This window comes from Pinus tabuliformis, chromosome 1_1 (genome assembly GCF_031772625.1).
Source record: "Pinus tabuliformis cultivar Carrire ecotype Pingquan chromosome 1_1, CPIR1, whole genome shotgun sequence".
NCBI classification, from domain to species: Eukaryota; Viridiplantae; Streptophyta; class Pinopsida; order Pinales; family Pinaceae; genus Pinus; species Pinus tabuliformis.
In genome coordinates this window covers 67,238,272-67,256,376 of record NC_142297.1, presented here as the reverse complement: position 1 = coordinate 67,256,376, position 18,105 = coordinate 67,238,272, and positions in this window count along the sequence as shown.

Below are 18,105 nucleotides of genomic sequence, written 5' to 3'. Positions count from 1 at the left end.
CAAGATGAAAAAGAACTCACAAAAAGAAAAGCAGCTATAGCAAAAAATCTAGGGTTTCAAGCTTGGAGCAGGGCGTCAAAGGACTCCTCCCTCCCCAGGGACAAGAACCAAAATAATAAAAAACCACGGGAAGCCCTAATATTCCCAGATCTGAAGCAGGGTGTAAAAAAACTGTCCCTCCCCAGGGTAAAAGCTAGGGATTTCCCAAAAAGAAAGCACACACAAGTTAAGGAAAAAACAATTCTAGCTCAAGGCCTGGAGCAGGGCGTCAAAAGACTCCTCCCTCCCTAGGACAAGAGAATGGCCCAAAATAATCAGAAAAACAAAAATAAACAAACAAAAAGAGTACCTACGCTCAGGACTTGAAGCAGAGTGAGAAAACTCATTCTCTCCCCAGGATGAGAGATTGACCCTCTGGTTGGTCTAGATCATTGTTTGCACCTTGTTAGCCTCCCCAGCAATGGCGCCAAAATGTTGGTGTCCAGGTAGGGGTGATTTATCTACCTTATTCTGACATTAATTTTATCAATCTGGGTGCGTATCCTTTCAAGGCAACGCGCAAGGTATATGCAGGGGCAAACACGTAATCTTTCCCAACCAAGGGTTCGTGGTTTAAGATTCAAAACATGACTGTAAGATTAACAAATTACAGAACTACAGAAATAATCATAAACAGTAAAGAACTGTAACAGCAAACATAAACTGATAAATCACACACACACAAAGACACAGCACCTGATCAGAAGAGCGGGCCCAACTCTCTGATCAAGGCTGCGTTAGCCATGAAAAGAATTAGAACAACAAAATGGATGATCTTTTATTACTCGGTAACAAATGTTTACAATACTAATGGGTGAACCCCCATTCATAGGATCAACCTGCAATTTATACACAGCGAGGGAGATTAACAGATCTCCCGAAAACATAGCAACTGCAGATACAAATATATACATTGGTTGGACTGTATCAGCATCAGATGTCTGAGATAGCAAGAAGGCCTACGAATAGTTCAGAGAGCCTGTTCCCCGAGGTAAGCGACCTCCTTCTGGGAAGCCGTTACTAGATCTATTGCAATACGCTGAAGTGAGGGTTCTTATGCTTGTGTTGCGGTCAAACACACAATTTAGTACCACAAATAGATAGACTCCGTGTGTTTTACTTCATTAATTAAAATATACCAATTGGACAAGTAAAGGGGGAATTTACCTTGTAAGTTTAACATAACAGCATAGGTAAATGAGTGCAAAAGGGTCAAAAAGGGTAGTGGAAATGGGCAAAAAGATGGCCTGATTTGGTACCCAACAGTGCTGAAGGTGAACCTCTTGAATTCCTCTGTATTGGCCTCAACATGCTTGAGATTCTAGATCTCATACAACCTGATCCGCAAAGGAAGAGTGGGCCAAGGTGCCTTCTTCTTCCTGTGCAGTGTCACTGACAACGCAACCTCCTGCGTGACCAACTTATCCATGGAAAACATCAGTAAAATATGTGGAACCTTCTTCATGTTGTACATATGGATGAAGGTGCCAAGGGGTGAGGCATACCAATCTTCTTTGTCAGTCAATGCCTCCATCGTTGCCTACGATATGCAAGGTCGATCCTACTAAAAGATCATCTTGTACATCGGGGTGATGAAGTGGTCTGATAGTTGTATTATAACTCCACGGAAGCTGCACTCGGAGAACAACCTCCAATAAGACTGTATAAAGGTTTCTAAAGGTGTTCATGCCCAATCCAAGCTTGGGAACTGCTGACAGGCATAGATTTCATCAAGTATGTAAGCAAACATGAAAATATTCATTTCCTAACCCTTGGGCGGATGTTGTGCTTCTGTTAATTGTTTCTTCAGTAGGAGAGCCAACATGTCAGACCAATTGAAAGTTCTTCCTTCGTTCACCAACTGATCCAATGCAATCACCCAACTCTACAAGAATATTTTTTTACTCTCTTGGCCATATATGAAACATGCGAAGATGAACAAGAGCTGATAAGCCTTCCAGAGTATACTCATCTTGTATACTTAGTTGGGTGTTTTCCTGAACTTAGATGACTCTCTCACCTAGTTCTTCAAGATGTCTCTTGAGTTTGCACTGCTGTTGGGCCTAGTGAAGGGTGCATCCATTATTACCACCAGCTACGGCAAGTGATAAATCACCTAAAAGTAATTTTCCTTGAAGGTATCAAGTTCTATCCCACTAACACTACTCAACACCATTGCCTCGAGATAATTATGCGAGACAATCTAGTGGATCATCTTCGTGCATGGAAACACGAGATACCTGAATGCAATCCGGTACAAGACAAAATTTTATATGTTGACATAGACTTTGAGGTCCTCTAGATTCTCCTCAAATGTGCCTAAAAATATGTCATTGATGTCTTGCCATTTCATCTTGATCTCCTCATCTATGAACAACTTAGTGTCTTCATAGATGGGCAAGCTCATAGAGACTTGCTCGACCACATCTCGAGTTGCACTCTCAACGGTGTCCTTTGACCCTGCTCTCTTGGAAGCCATTATACCTAGTACCTAGAGATAGAGTAACACTCATGGCAAGCACAATTTCATTTGAAAACCAAAACAACTTGAGGATTGACATGCAACACACCAGGCTGACTAACTTGAATATTTGTGCAATTTTCATTGGGAGGCTGGGAGACTGACTTCCCGAACTACGCAGAACATAGTCTAGATAGTCAATGAGATGAATAACTATTAAAACTACATAGAGCATAGTCTAGCTTGGCCTGTTGAGGACTAAAACTGTGCAATGCGTAGTTTCAATCACCATGATTGCAACCTGGTAAAACTGCATTGCACAATTCCGGAGGCCAATGGGGCACTACCTCTCAGAACTATGCAGAGCAAGCCTGAGACGCCAGTGTTGCGAAAGATCTATGTAATTCCTGGGAGCAAGGCATGGCCTTCCATCCTAGGAATGTGGAGTGCAAGTCGAGCAAGGCAAGGTCTGGGCCAAGGCAGCTCAGACCCACCAAAGGGCGACTGATAACAATAAAGACTGAATACATGTGCAAAGCTAGGTGCAGGCATGAGTGAATGAAAATTCATGTAAGAAGTGATTGCAAGATTCAGTAAATGGGAAAATATGTATGTGTGTGATGCGAGTTGCTGCAACGATGACTGTTAGTGCAAGAACAGTGTCATGCATGTGACAACAAGGAGATGTAATGGAAAACTTGAAACAATTCTTCTACAAGATAACATGTATTAAAACGGCAACAAGCATTCAGTGAAACCATTAAAACAACACTCACACAAATGGAAATACAAAAAGTGACATAAAAGCAAAAAATACATGAAAAGCAAACCTAACTGAAAAAAAGTTGAGTTGATTGTGTCGAATGCTCCTAGATGTGATGGGGAATGCTAGAGCTCCAAGATCGAAGTGAAGAATGAGCTCTGAGGCTTTAGATAAATAGTTTTCATAAGATCGAGGCTTATTAAACGAATGCCACAAATCTAGGAAACAATGACCCTTGGTGGGATGTTTCTAAAATGACTTTTGCATGTAACCCCCAGCTGCTAAAAGCATATCCCTAAAATCTAGGGATGTTTTTGTTCTTTTTTTCCTTTCCGGGAAAAAATATCCCATGCATGTAAAGCAATATTGCTCACTCCTAGATGGAACTGGTCAACTTCGGAGCACATGTAACGAACTCCAAGCCTCTGGATGAATTCAGTGCAATATCTGAGTTGAGTGGCTCTGACTGCCCTTGAGGCTCTGCACAATTTCTAGGCTAAAGCCAAGTTGCCATCCAGATCTGCGCAAATTTTGAGAGCAAGCCCAATGATGGGGTTCTCTATGTAACTTTCAGAGGGAAGCTAGTCTGTTTGCTTTGCTCATTTCTGTAGAGGAGTAGGTTGCCTTAATGCTATGCGTAGTTTCATAGAGTAAGGCTGGTTGCCCTCTAGTTCTGTGCAATTCTGCAAGTGGAGCACAAGAACCACTTGATGATCAAGTCACGGGATGTCATCTTATGGGTGAAAGTCAAACAAGCTAGCCAACACAAGATGATAAGCCACAGAAACTCAACTAAAGCATAAGTACATGTTAGTGCAAGACATGTTGCTAAGAATGGTTGGTAGGGAGGGTCCAAAACAAAGTTAAGGCAAAAGTTTGGAGGATGGTTGTAGTCGCAACAACATTGGTGACACACTGGTAGAACTCCAACTCTCTGAATGGAGCTTGTTTCATGAAAAGCAAGTTTAGCTCCTCTGGAAGTATTGTTTGATTCTCTAATCATTGTGGTTTCCACACTAGCTTGCATGAAAGATGTAGCACTTGCCATGCTCTTGATTGGTCAACACACATTCCAAGCCAAATCAACTTAGAACTTTCGATTGGGGATGAGGGGTATATTGGTGCACAAGTAATATGGTTGTCCAACTTTAAGTTTCCTCTCAGGTGTTGCTCCACTGCGAGTAGTCCTAAATAGTACCCCGACAGATTCATGTGGGAACACAAGCATCGATCTGCTTCCAGCGAGCCTGGTCAGTACCCCGACGGAGTTACTTGTATCACTTTTATGTGTAGGAAACCTTTCTCTTCTTTCTCCTTATTCATTTTGTTTTCAAAATTTCCATATTTTCATATTTTCATTTTTTTCATTTTCAAGAACTATGGGTATGCACTTATTTATTTCAGAGGCAAAAGAGGGATCTTGACTTATTGATAGAAGAAGAGGTTTTTACTTTAGAGAAGTATGTTATATATACCTCTGACATACTTGTTAAGGTTTTTCCCCTCACCTTACTCTACTTGACTGAGCTGACTAGGGTTAATCCAAAAACAACTGACTAGAGTAGGTGGTACTAGTTAGAGCGCAAGTGTTGTGTTTCCACCAAGATTCACTTCAAACAAAATGTGTTTTCCATTGGTGTATCATTTACTAAAGACAAAAAGTTCTACATAAAGAGTGAGGACAACAGATAACCAAGTGTTGATAGTTGTACAATTCCTTTTGTACTTTACCTTGCTTGTCTTAAGAGTCACACAACGTTTCATGTGAAACTAACCTATGAATGTAGAAAAGCAAACAAAACAAAAAGAAGCAAAGAGGAGAAGCGAATACGAAAACAAAGCAAGTAAGCAAAGCAGGAAAGCAAGAAAACAAACAAACATAAGAAGAAAGAAAACATGCATGCAAGTAAACCAGAAAAAAGTAAACACTACTCATACTCCTAAGCTAACAGTGCATGGGTTTGATCATGTGAAGTGATATTTCCAATGCATCCACTGGTGCATTGGTTGACCCATGTTGGTGAAGGCATCATTCACGAAAAGAACAATCAAGCGAACCAACAAACATGAAAGATATAACAATGAAGACAAGCACACTCCGAGTTTAAATGCGTCCATAGAAAAGAAAAAAGTGAAAGCACATGAAATGCACTATGTGGACTTACCATGGCGTTGTGACACATTGCATGTAGATGTTAAGCATATGAACTCTCTTGGTTGTGACAGGAAAGAAAACATGAGAAAGAGAGATAACTTATATCTTTCTAGTGTGCTTGTTGTGTATGATTCCTCCAATGCATACAGATGAGTGATGAGGAGCCTTGGGTAGTTCAACAATTTCTTGATCAGAAGTGAATCTAACCTCAGGAAAGTGAGGGCTTGACATAACCATCATCTCGGGCTGAAGTGCCTCAGCAGCCTACGGGGTTTTGACTTCATCGACAGATAGATCATCATAAACAATTCACTTTGAAAGATCAACAACGATTGAATCAACATCGTGTTCGAATACACGAGTAAATAGATCACGACAACTATGATAAAAAAAATTAATGAGTTCACTGGCATCCTCATGATTTGATGAATAGAATAGATGGGTACATGAGAAATAAGAATTTTCACCCTTTGTGTTTCTGGAAAAAGTAGATGAAATATCATGTGGATTTTCAATAAATGATTTTTCCTCTCTGCTCTCAAACAATGGACTGACATCAGGTGTATTCTGCGAATGATTAGAAGTAGATGCATCCATGGATGGATTTACAAAAGGAAGATCAAAGATAGTAGAATCACCAAATATGTCAATAAAAAGCAGACGAGGTGCAAATAGAAGGAGGTCATCCTTTGCTGCGGGTTGATGCTTATATTCCTAGTCGGTTGTGCAACACCAACTCTGTTGATGGCTTGACCCTCATTCACAATAGGTCTAGAGTCTGGAACGGAAGACCATAAGATAGTGCAATCCGGAGGATCAGTAGAACATGAAGACGAAGGTTGATGTAACAAATGCATGTGACAACCCATGGGATTCCCAACCAAATCTACGCAGAAATTAAGAGTAGTGAGGCTAGAAGAATGTACCATTTGAATAAATGTGTGTGCACTCTCTCCCACATCACTTTGTGGGGGTGGAGCCGTTTGATGAGGGGAAGGCGGACAGTCATTTGTGATAGCAACTCTGTCCGCTTGTGATTGCACAACTCCATCACCGAAGTATGTTGAGTGGGGTTTGAAAATTTTCTTCACTTTGGGACAAATTTATTTATGATAGCAATATTCAAATATGTCCATAAGATATTGGAATTTCATCTAACTTTTCAGAGCTTGAAGCATGAGTAGACGAAAGTTCTTTAAAAAATCCATAGGCGATTCATGCGGGGCCTTCCGTTGTTTTAACATTTTTTTTCAAGAGCTTTAGGATCAAAATGATAGAAAACCGATTGGATTAGACCACTGAACTGCTTAAATGAGTGCATGCAATTGTGAGGTAGAATGCATCACCAATGTTCCGGGTATTCACGAAGTGTGTGTGCAAGTAGCATACTGACCTCTACTTCATAAAAATATTCCTGATTCCCCAAGAATGCAAGGAAGTCATGTAAGTGCTCAGCCTAGGCCACTTTGCCTTCACCATCATACGTGAGTTCAGAAAAGTGATCAAAGAACTCCTTCATGATTTCAAGGTGATTTGCGTTGGACAAACATTGCTGAGGGTTAACTAAAATAATATCCATGATAGATGTGTGAAGATCCAAAATAGGATGTGAGGACTTAGCTTGTCATCTGGCACTCCTTCTACCGCTAGAAATGTTTGTTGGACTCGCGAACATGTTAGGGCATATCCTTGGTAAGAAGTCCCAACTAGACCTCAAACTGTTTGGAGTAGGAGTCCCAGCAGTGGGTAGTACGGTATCGCCTTGATTGTGGTTGCATGCAGAGGTAAGTAAGATGTCCTTGTTGGAAGCAAGGGTGTGATCATGCAACAAGTTAAGGAAGGTGCATGAAAGGTTCTAACACATGGAAGGGGTGAAGAGTGTGCCCCTTAGAAGCCTGTGATAGCATGCAGCTTGAAAGGGAACACACAAGCAGAAATACATCACAGGATGGAAAGTAGGATATCCAATGATCCAAAGTGAAGGATTATACCAAAAACATGCTTCGACAAGATTCATACAAACACATATGGAATACTCCATACATAGATGCGTAAATTACAACTACATACATCATTAGAGAAACCAGGATAGTTGAACTAAAATAACAATAAATGCATGAAACATGTTGGATCTGTTATACTAAAAGAGTGAAAGATCCAATCATACATAAAGCCATGACAACCACTAGCACTGCCGCCTGCTCCTCTAAAGAAATATGCTAGCTCTGCACTATGGAGAATCCAATGGCTCGTTACAATACACTCCAAGATTTCTCTAAGTTATACCTATAGGAAGCTTGGCCCCCAAAATCCTGTACAATGAGTTATGAGGCTCTATCAATAGCCAAGGGTGGGGTGACCCTTAACATTCCCCTTTTTGACTCTTCAACTACCCTCATGACTCTTCAACTTACATATGACTGTTACATTCTACTATTGACACTTGGTCTTTCACTTTTACAACATGTTTAAAATAAAATCTGCACATGTACCTATGTGAGACAAAAATAGGCATGAGTAATCCATGCAAGACATCACTAAGACTCGGAAAGCTATGGGAAGATCGACTCTTAGACATCCTCTCGATGATCAACAGTGGCAAATTGATGTCAATCTTGGTAGTGTTTTATGGTGTCCACTTACTCTGTGGTGACATCCTTCTGAAAGTGAACCCTTGCCTTAATTGCATCCAGGTACACTAATTTGGAACCTGTATACAACTCGTTAGATAGCATGCAGATCATGGTATTAAGTGCAGCCAGATCATCGACATGCTAATGCAGTGTCTACGCTGATCTACAAGTATGCGCTGGTGGATATGCGCATTAACTGATCAAAGTACATGTCCACCTATATTTGGACTTGGTTCTTTGTCTTCACCTCGGTGAGTGTGCCAATGGATGGGATCACATGCATGCTCACAATGACATCCATGCTCCTCAACAATCGTGCATGTGAAGCCTGTAAGGTGGTGATGAGTGTTGTCCTTTAAGAAACCAATTTCTAGGCTGTGGAGAAATTGTGCTTAAGACATTAAAATTTTATTATGCATGTCACTTATTTGTATAATGTGTCTTCATTTTGAGGAGTATGAAGAACATGATCTTAAACCCTTAATATAGAGTTGATATGAAAGCCCCAAGATGCCATGTGGTGCTGGATATAAATGTTGTGTGAAGAATACTTTGAGAAGTTAAAAGGTAATATGTTGTGTTTGATAGAAACTATTAACTTTAACTTAGAAGAAATAGAGATAAAGAAGTTTTAAACATGGGAGTGCTATTTTAAGGAAATTTAACTTTATTCACAGAAGTAAACAAAGACTTGCAACTTCATTACCATATTTAAAGAGAGGAAGAGAAAAATGAAAAACTCCTGATTCTTTCATTAATCATTGATTTATTAAGTACAAAATGTGTAGTCTTTAGATTCTCCAAAAATTAGACCTTTCTTCTTTGATTTTTCCTCTTTTTATACATCATAGGATAGTTGGTAACTACCAAAACTGTCAAACTACTTAACTACTTTCTAACTGCCTAAAGTAAAAGTCATTTCAGAACATTACATTGGAGGGTAAAAGACACCTCATTTTCCTCAGGAAATAAGATAACATAAAATGGAAAGGAATTAAATTATGATTGGTGATTGCTGGTCACTGTTCGAATCAGTAGCTTGAGTAGATGGTCCTATTGGTGCATCTTTTGTCTGCTCTATCATCCACTCTTTGCATTTTCTCCACAATGGTACATGTGACTTTGGTGCTTCTTCCAATTTGTTGAGTGCCATTCTACATGTTGTAATCCTACTATAAGTAGGCTTGTCTGTAAACAAAGTCTTCACCATCCACAGAAGCTTAAAATCATTATTAAGATGATTCACAATAGTTTCTCCCTTCAGTACTGCTGTCTTTTCATGGGTGTTGTCAACATTGCCTTACACCTCAACTAGCAAAGTCACATATGTTTTCCATGGCAGCAAGTTTCCCTGTAAATCCCAGCAAGAGGGAATCCCATCTCTAACTCTTTTATCAAACAGGATGTTAAACTTGGAAACTGCTTCTTTTATCTCATTTATCTTCTTCTCAATAGTATTTCTGTAAATGTTTTTGACAATCATCTTATTAAAATCTATTGCACATAGTGTTTTGTCTGTAATGTCATGCTCCTTTAACTCTAAAGTAGACTTAGAATTAATAAAATCAGTGATTCTTTTGGAAAACTTTGATCTGTCTAATGCTTTCTATTTGTCCTGCATAACCACACTTTCCATATCTCTGACAATTACTTTTTCATAAGACATAATAACAAGGAACTGCAAGATGCTTATGATAACTACAATAATTTCATCCCATAAAATCTCCCTAGCTTGAATTAAGGACATATTGCCCTTCATCTTCTCCTTTGGCCTTTTAATTTCCTCTTCAGCTCTTAGAAGGTCTTCTCTATATTTATTTGCGTTTTCCTTCTCCATTCTAGCTTCTTCTTTGCTTAGGTTTAAGAGTTTATAGGTTGTTTCCATGTCCCTTTGTGATTTCTTCACATCATGCTTGGCCATATTTAACTCTGTCCCTAGCTGTAATATCTATGCTATTGGATCCTCTATATTGGCTGGCATCACTACTGTGCAGACATGAGTATCCACCTGTTTTTACAACTTATCCAAATATTCTTTTAGTAAAGAAACTTCTTCATTTTTCTGCAATATATCCTGTAACAACTTATCCTTTTCATTCTCAACTTCATCTATCCCTGTAGCCATAGGATGCTCACCTGTAGGCAGATTCAACTTCTTCTTTAAAATTCCAATCTTTGACTTAGAAGATTGCAACAATTTTTGTATTTCAAGTTGATCATCAGGATTGACTCCTATTTTAATAATAATTTTCTTTAATTCATCCACCTGGGCATTCAGAGCCCTAGAGTTGGCCTTTTCCAACTTTAATTGTTGAATTACTTTATGTAACATTTTCTCTGCTTTCATAGCAGCTGCATTTGTCTTATGCAAATCATTGACAATCAATTGCCCAGTCTGCATGTGCAAATTGATCTTGTCAAGCATAGGAAGCTTCTGAGTATCAACAGTCAAATTAACAGTTTTGAAATTACTGGTGGATCCAACTAATATCTCAGCAGGATGAGAGAATGCAATTTTAAGTTAACTTTTCTCTAAGTCCATAGCAAACAATAACTAGGTTTTCTTAGGAACAACTTGAGACTTAGCCTGAGCCTCCATATTTGACTTTACTTTCTGGTTTCTCTCAGCTATCTGGGCAAACATGCTTTGTATCAGAGGAACCTGATCATGAACAGGTTCTCTGGAGGATGGAGAGGCTGGTGCACCCTGTGTTTCTCCCAATTGGATTAGCAAACCAGGTTGTGTTGAAGACACTGCAGCCAAAAGTTTAGTCCTTTTTGCTATTTGTAATTCTTCTTCATCAAGATCAATAACATATTCTCTAGCCCTTTTGGCACCTTTTTCTGAAATACTAGGGGTTTCAATCTCTGCCCCTTTGGTGCTCTGTAGACCCCCATTTGCCATTTTCTCCATTTCTGATCTACTTTCATGCACAATTGCTGAAGAGCCATTCTCTAATCTTCTTTTTGAAATAATTTGATGAGGGTCATAAGACCCCTCAACCACTTGTAAGAGACACATGTCATCCGACAATTTCTCAACCTCTTGAGTAGCCTATCTAGTGTTTACAATGAAGGGTCCTACTGCTCTGCAAAATTTAAGGAAATAACCCTTCTTCATGGGAACAAAATGAACCTGATCCACATTCAAGTTCTGTCTGATAAACTCAAGAGAAAAGAGCCTCATTGGCAAAAATTTCGGTAACCTATATGGTTTGATTGAGGCTCCATAAAGCTTGATCTCTACATGTTCTTCAAATATGAACCAGTCTCCACACCTTACATCCTTGCTCAATTGAAGGAATTATTGAGCTTTGGGAAGAAACGTTGGGGGAAGGCTCCATTCAAGATCTTGTAGACCATTGGAAGGAATAAAGAAGTGAATTCAAACAGGTCTCCATCTTCTGGATCACCCTTTATCAGGTTTGTCCAGAATACCACTGACTACTTCTTTTTGTTAATGTCAACAATATTTAGTTCCAAACTTGCAAAATGTTCAGCATTCTGGTACAGAAATCAATAAGTAATAACTGAAGGAAACTTGAAAGAACCAGTAAATGATAGAGTCATGAATTGGGTATTAATTGTGTCTACCCAAAATGTCGAAATATCTAGTACTACTTCTGGTTTCATCATCAAAGAGAAAAATCCCAACACTGCTTTGTCAACTTGTCTTGAGTCCACCTTCCCCAAAATATTAGAAACCACCTGCAAGATTGGTCTTATGTCTATTGCAAACATGTCTAAAGAAAACACATTTCCATCCAGAGAGAAATGTCTAGATTTAGGGGCTAAGAATGAGGTAGCATAAGAAAATTCCTAGGGTGACAGGTTATCATAATATGAGACCAAGGACTCTTTAGTAAAGTTGGTATAAGTTCCAGATATAGGCTAATTCAAAGCTTGGTGAATTAACTAAGAGGTTACTTGGAAAACATTCTCCCTAGACTCATTCATTACAAAACACTTCTTAGGGTACATTAATGAGGCTAACCACTAAATGAATTCAGGCAACAAGTGAGTTTTCAGGACAAATGCTACTAAAACACCTAACCTAACCATTGCCATGAATACAGGGGACTTTTTATGGTTCAGAATGAATTCTTGATACAGGGAAAGGTACTTAATTAGGAAAAAGGTTCCTAAAATATCATGTTCAACGTCCATTAATGGGGTATGGATGATAGAGGAGGAACTTACTTGTTTGGCCATGGCATCTGTGAATGACAGTTGCTGACTCGAAATGCTGAACTGGAGGTGAAGCTGCTTGGTACCGAAAGCAAATGACTAATGCAATGAGGTTTTCACTTTCCTTTTATATATGGTAAGCAAAATGGAGGGAAACCTACAATTAATGTAATGAATTAACGGAGTGGTAGATGAGGTGATGGGGTGTGGTGGGTGAGCTGGGCGGAAATGAATGGGAGTGGCAGATGCCATGGTGGAGGTGATGTGAAGCAAACAATGCGAGTTGGCCTGCAGCGGGAGTAGGGAGTGTACGGGATATTGATCAAGGTTGAACCCCCGTAGCGATCATGGGCTATTGATTTCAATCAGCCATGTTGACGTCAGGGTCAACTGTGGGGGTTGGGCTATAAATTATAACTCGTGCTCTTTGTTCCCCCACATAACACTTTACCTGTCTCCCTCACCAATCTTTGATTGCACTTTGCTGACATGTTCGGGCTTTAACCGATGGATTGGGCCCACTTTCATAACATCTTAAATGTCGCCATTAGTGTAAAAAATACTCTAAAATTTCTAATTCCCTTTTAATTTTCAAAGTTTAATATTCCATTTTTTGAATTTTGAGTAATATAAAAATTGAAAATTTAAATGACAGAGTATGCTACAACAATGAGCTGCGGGAGTTCCTCATAGTTTTGGATCTGACTCTAAATGCATGCCTTCAACTTCACTGCCTTTGGCTTCATCATCTTTGTCAAGTGCAATTGGGCTCCCTTGTATCTCATTGTGGGCAACCTTTCTCTTTCCTTTGTCAGACGAAAATCTCATGCCCTCTGTTGCTACTGATGTTGTTTCTCTATGAGATGTTGTTGCCTTCTACACTACTAACCACTCTACAACCATCCTAATTGGTTCATCGATCCTTGAGAATTTATAGCACTATATCCATGTGTCTTCCTCAGGCTAATGGCATGCCCCTGGATCCAAGGATGATACACTCTCGCATAGTGTTCCTTCACTAAGAAATTTGGGTCCTATGGATTGAAACTTCTGGTGCCAAAGGTGAATGTCTTGAATTCCTCCATCTTAGCCTCATCACGCTTGATATTTTGGATCTCATACAACCCGATCTGCAAAGGAAGAGCGGGCCAAGGTGTCTTCTTCTTCCTATGCAATCTTTCTAACAACCTTGTCTAGAGGTGGTACGCAACCTCTTGCATGACCAGCTTATCAATGGAAAACTTCGGTGAAACATGAGGAGCCTTCTCTGCGTTGTACATCCAGATGAAGGTACCAAGGGGTGAGGCATACCAATCTACTATGTCAATCAATGCTTCCATCACTGCCTATGACATGCAAGGTGGATCTTAATCAAATATCATCCCGTACACTGGGGTGACAAAGCGCTCTGATAGTTGTATTATAACTCCACTGAAGCTGCACTCGAAGAAGAACCTGTAATAACTGCATAAAGAGGTTTCTGAAAGTGTCCATGCCCAACCCAAGCCTAGGAACTGTCGACGAGCATAGATTGCATCAAGTATGTAAGCGAACATGAAAATATTTTCTTGCTAACCCTCAGGCAGATGCCAGGCTTCTGGTATTTGTTCCTTCAGTAGGAGAGCCAACATGTCGAACCAATTGCAATTTCTTCCTTCGTTTGCCAGCTGATCCAACGAAATCACCCAACTCTATAGGAATGTTTTTGTACTCTCTTGACCATATAGGCGACATGTGAAGATGATCTAGGTGGCTCCAGAGACACACACAGGACAAGGAGGAGTCAGGAAAGATCGAAATTAAAAGTGTTTGGATTAAGATCAAACTAGGACCAAAGCGTAGATCTCATCGTCCTGATTGCGGCGGTGCAAACGGTTCGTCAATCCGAGTCCATATGCGAAAGTTAGAAGCAGTCAAAGTTCAGTTGACTTTTTGCTTACTGGGCAAGCTTAAGGAGGCCATGATTTGAACTTTTCTGGCAACAGAATCTCGCTAGCTCCAGCCAAATTCTGGGTGAAATTGTCACCTATTTAAAAAGACTCCTACGCTCAAAAAAGATTTTTTTTTTTTTGTAAACTTAGGCATTCCTCCTTCTATATTATGATAACAAAAATTTACAGCAGACTTATGTTCAGGTGGCTAGTCTACCCGCAGGAAACCAGACCGCCACCTATCAGCCTTGTAACCAGACCAAAATTTAAAAATGTTTTTCTCCTTCATACTGTCATAACCATGCTTTTGAATACTGCTAACTAATCTATCTACAGGACCATAACATAACAACCAGGCACAATTCTTTTTTAACAACATTTTAAACAAAAATTCAAAGACTCATCTCTGTCATTCCTCATCTGACGAGTTGACCGGGGTAGGCACCGTGGCGTTGCTCCCAGGTTTCACCTTCTTCTACTCCATGACCCATTTCAGTTCCTGCAGCATTTGTTCCATGTTACGCAACATCAGGTGATTTCTTGTTGCTTGGACTTGGATGGCCGCAATCTCTTTCAGGAGGGTTACCTTTAGATTTTCTGTTTCCTCCATTGTCTGGCTTTTTACCTGTTCCTCTCTCTGCTTTCTTTCCTCCTCTTTTTCTTCCCGAACTGGCTGGTTCCTTTCCATAGCCCGAGTGACCATGTGTTTCATTATCCAATACTGTTGGAGCATCTTGTTAAACAGAGAGTTTCTGCTCCTAGTGTTCCCTGGGTCAGGAACCAGATCCTCCCATTCCCCTCAGGGAATTTCCTTATTCTCGCTAATGGACCTCAAATCCCGTTCCCACCCATTGATTTGAGCACAGATTTCAGAGGAATTCCCGGCCATATACGCATTTATCATGAACATGATCTTTTCTGATTCTGGCTTCCTTCCTCTCCGCTTCGGGTTGCTACCTGAGCCTTCTTCCCTGGTCCAAGCTTGTTTTTCCTTCCTCAGATCCATCTTGCTGCAGTCCTGAAACCTTGATTTTATAGTGTCTTGCCTACCTATCAAGACAACAAACCACAAGTTAGTGCCTTTAAGTTGTAATTCTGGTAAAATCCAATCACTTATCCCCCAGCCTTAGCATGAAGGTCCCGCAAGTGTTTCTGGATCGCAGTCCTGAGCCACAGCACGACCTTTCCTATTATGCAGCCCAAGACCCTCCCCCCTCTCTCAACTTCCCCGGAATCCCTACTCTGAACAACTTGGCTAGTCTTAGCAAACCAGACCATCTTCCCGCGGCTCCCCATCAGATGGGGAAGGCTTCTTACCCCCCAGTGACCCAGAGGATTTCTAGGCTTAGCCCTTCGGGAGTTATTTGGACAGTAGACAAGAGTAAGGCTTTGTTTCCCATAATGGAGCTCGACGAGACCCGACAAGGAAACCCTCCCCTCCCACCTCTCCTTTCTGGTCATGAGACGAGCCTCTCTCCAGGGGCCAAAATTTTCACCACCCGAAACCTCATCTGCTTTGATGGGGTAAAGGTTATTCTTCCCGTTACCAGGGTGGCCTCCTCAAATCCGACTATTGGTAGACGGTTTCCTGGTTCATGACATTTTCGAGAAAGAACAAAATATTCTACCTGTAGCTAACACAATGCCTGAAAGATGGGGGCATAAGGAAACATACCACCTTTCTTTGCCTAAACCGAAGATGAGGGCTGGTCTCTGAGCCTCGCTGCCATCTTTCGGTGTTCCTTCAAGTTTTGTGCTATACTGCATAAGCCTTCCATCTTCCACCTCAGGCCTTTGCTTGTAAACTTCCCTTTGTCCTCTCAACCTGACCTCCACTTAGCCATTTAATTCCCCGGCTCTCATCCCTGCGTCCCTTCCTCGGGAATTGACGAAGCCTGTCAGTCCTCCTTTCTTCTTCATAACTCCTACATTCTCCCAGTTTCTCTTGCCGTATCCTTTCTGTACCCCTGATGCCACCTGTCGTCCCTCCTCTTCCATTTATCCCGACTTCCCACACTCCCTCCAAATCTTCCCTTAATGATGTCTCAGTTCTCTCTGCTTCCCCGTTGCGTGGCCCTATTCTACCTTGCCCCGTCAGCTGCCCAGCTCCGTCGCTTATATCACTCCTGTCCTTTCCCACGAATATGTTGTCCATCCCCACCCGCTGCAATCTTTCCCTGCAGCTGTTGCGTACCATTTGATCCTGGCCATTCACCTCGAAATTACCATTACCACCCTTATCGATGTCGAGCAGTTGCTGAAGTCAGTCGCGCTCCTCTGGAGGTAGCGGATCCATTCCTTCATTGTCTATCTCCTTGCCCCTGTTTCGACTACCCCAGTTCGCTAACCAGCTAGCCGGTTTATTGCTCGAGCACCTTACATGGGAAGGGATTAGATAGTCTATTTTGGTCTAGAGTTTCCCTATTTATCCGATGAGCCATGCCGTTCGCCAGCTCTTGCTGATTTTTTCCACTGGTTTTTGCTATTGTAATTGCCTTACCATGTCCACCACCAGTTTTGAATCTCCCTCAATTTGGAGACTCTTAAATTTTACCTGTATCACAATTTCCAGGCCTCGCTTCAGAGCATGCAGTTCTGCTTCATTATTAGTGGCCTCCTCGTAGTCCATCGCAAAGATTCTCAAGGTTTCTTTATAGTCATTCCTAAAGACTCCCCTGATACCTGCTTCTCCCGGGTTGTGTTTGGCAACACCATCGAAGTTTAGTTTTATAAAACCCTATGGGGGGTGTCTATACTGTTTGATTTCTATCACCTCTCTGGTTTGGTCTTTTCTTTGGGTGCCCCCACTTACCATACTCTAGTTTACCTCTAGTCTTTTTAGGATTTTCTCCTCCATTTGCGACGCTTGCCAATCCTCGTCTTTCCATCTTTCCGTTAAAATTGTTTCTCTCATGTTCCTGGTGGTTTTCTCCCATATGTTTGCTGGAGTTCGTTTTTCTGCCTTGAAGATTACACTATTCTGTGCCTTCCAAATTTTCCAGATCAAGAACCCAGTGGAGAGTAGCCACGCTCGATTTACCACCAGGTTTTGGTAAGGTTTCCTCGGCTAGTTTTTTATGGTATTAATGATGTTTTGATAATTTCTGTGATGGTACTCAAACAATTTGAAATGGCATTCCCACAGGGTGTTGCTGACTGTACATTGGTTCATCAAGTGCTCCATAGTCTCCTCCTGAGAATTATAGAGCGTGCAACGGGATGGTCCTTGTCGCCCCTTCCTCTGTATCTAGTCCTAGGTAAGCACCCTGCCATGTAACATTGTCCAAACAAAGAAGGACACTTTCGGCCAGTGTTTGACTTTCCATAACTTTTTCCATTTTTTTGTCTCTGCCTGTTGATTCTATTTAACTTTTAGATAATAGCCTTCTATTATTGAAAAAGTGCCTTGAATTCGGTTCCCCCATCTTAGAATATCTTGCCCTATTTTCCTCGCCACTTTTCGGGATGCCATCTCTTTGTAATAATCTTGCCATCTGTCTGATTTAGGTGCCCTTTACTAGTCTTCTTTTTGTTTCCAGTTACGCCAATATCCTCCTATGCCTGGTTTCCAAAATTTTCCTACAACATTCTCCTCTGCCTGGGACGTGAAATCATGGATGGCTTGAAGGTTTTCCTTATGGATAAGCCTTTCACGTTGCTGCCATGATTCCTCCCAAAACCTGGCTTTATCTCCTACTCTTATCTCCAAAAATCTATGATCTCTAATGAGATCTTTGTTACCCCTCGCCAGGTTCCAGATTGTGGAGCCTCTAGCCTCTGTCTGACTTCTCATTTTAGCTGCGGGTTCCCCTGCTGCCTCATATTTCCTTTCCCAAATCACCTTCCACAAATCTTGGCCACCCTGAATCCACCTCCACCAAAGCTTCGCGCCCATCACTTGGTTAAGAACGAAGGGGTCCCTTAATCCTAAACCG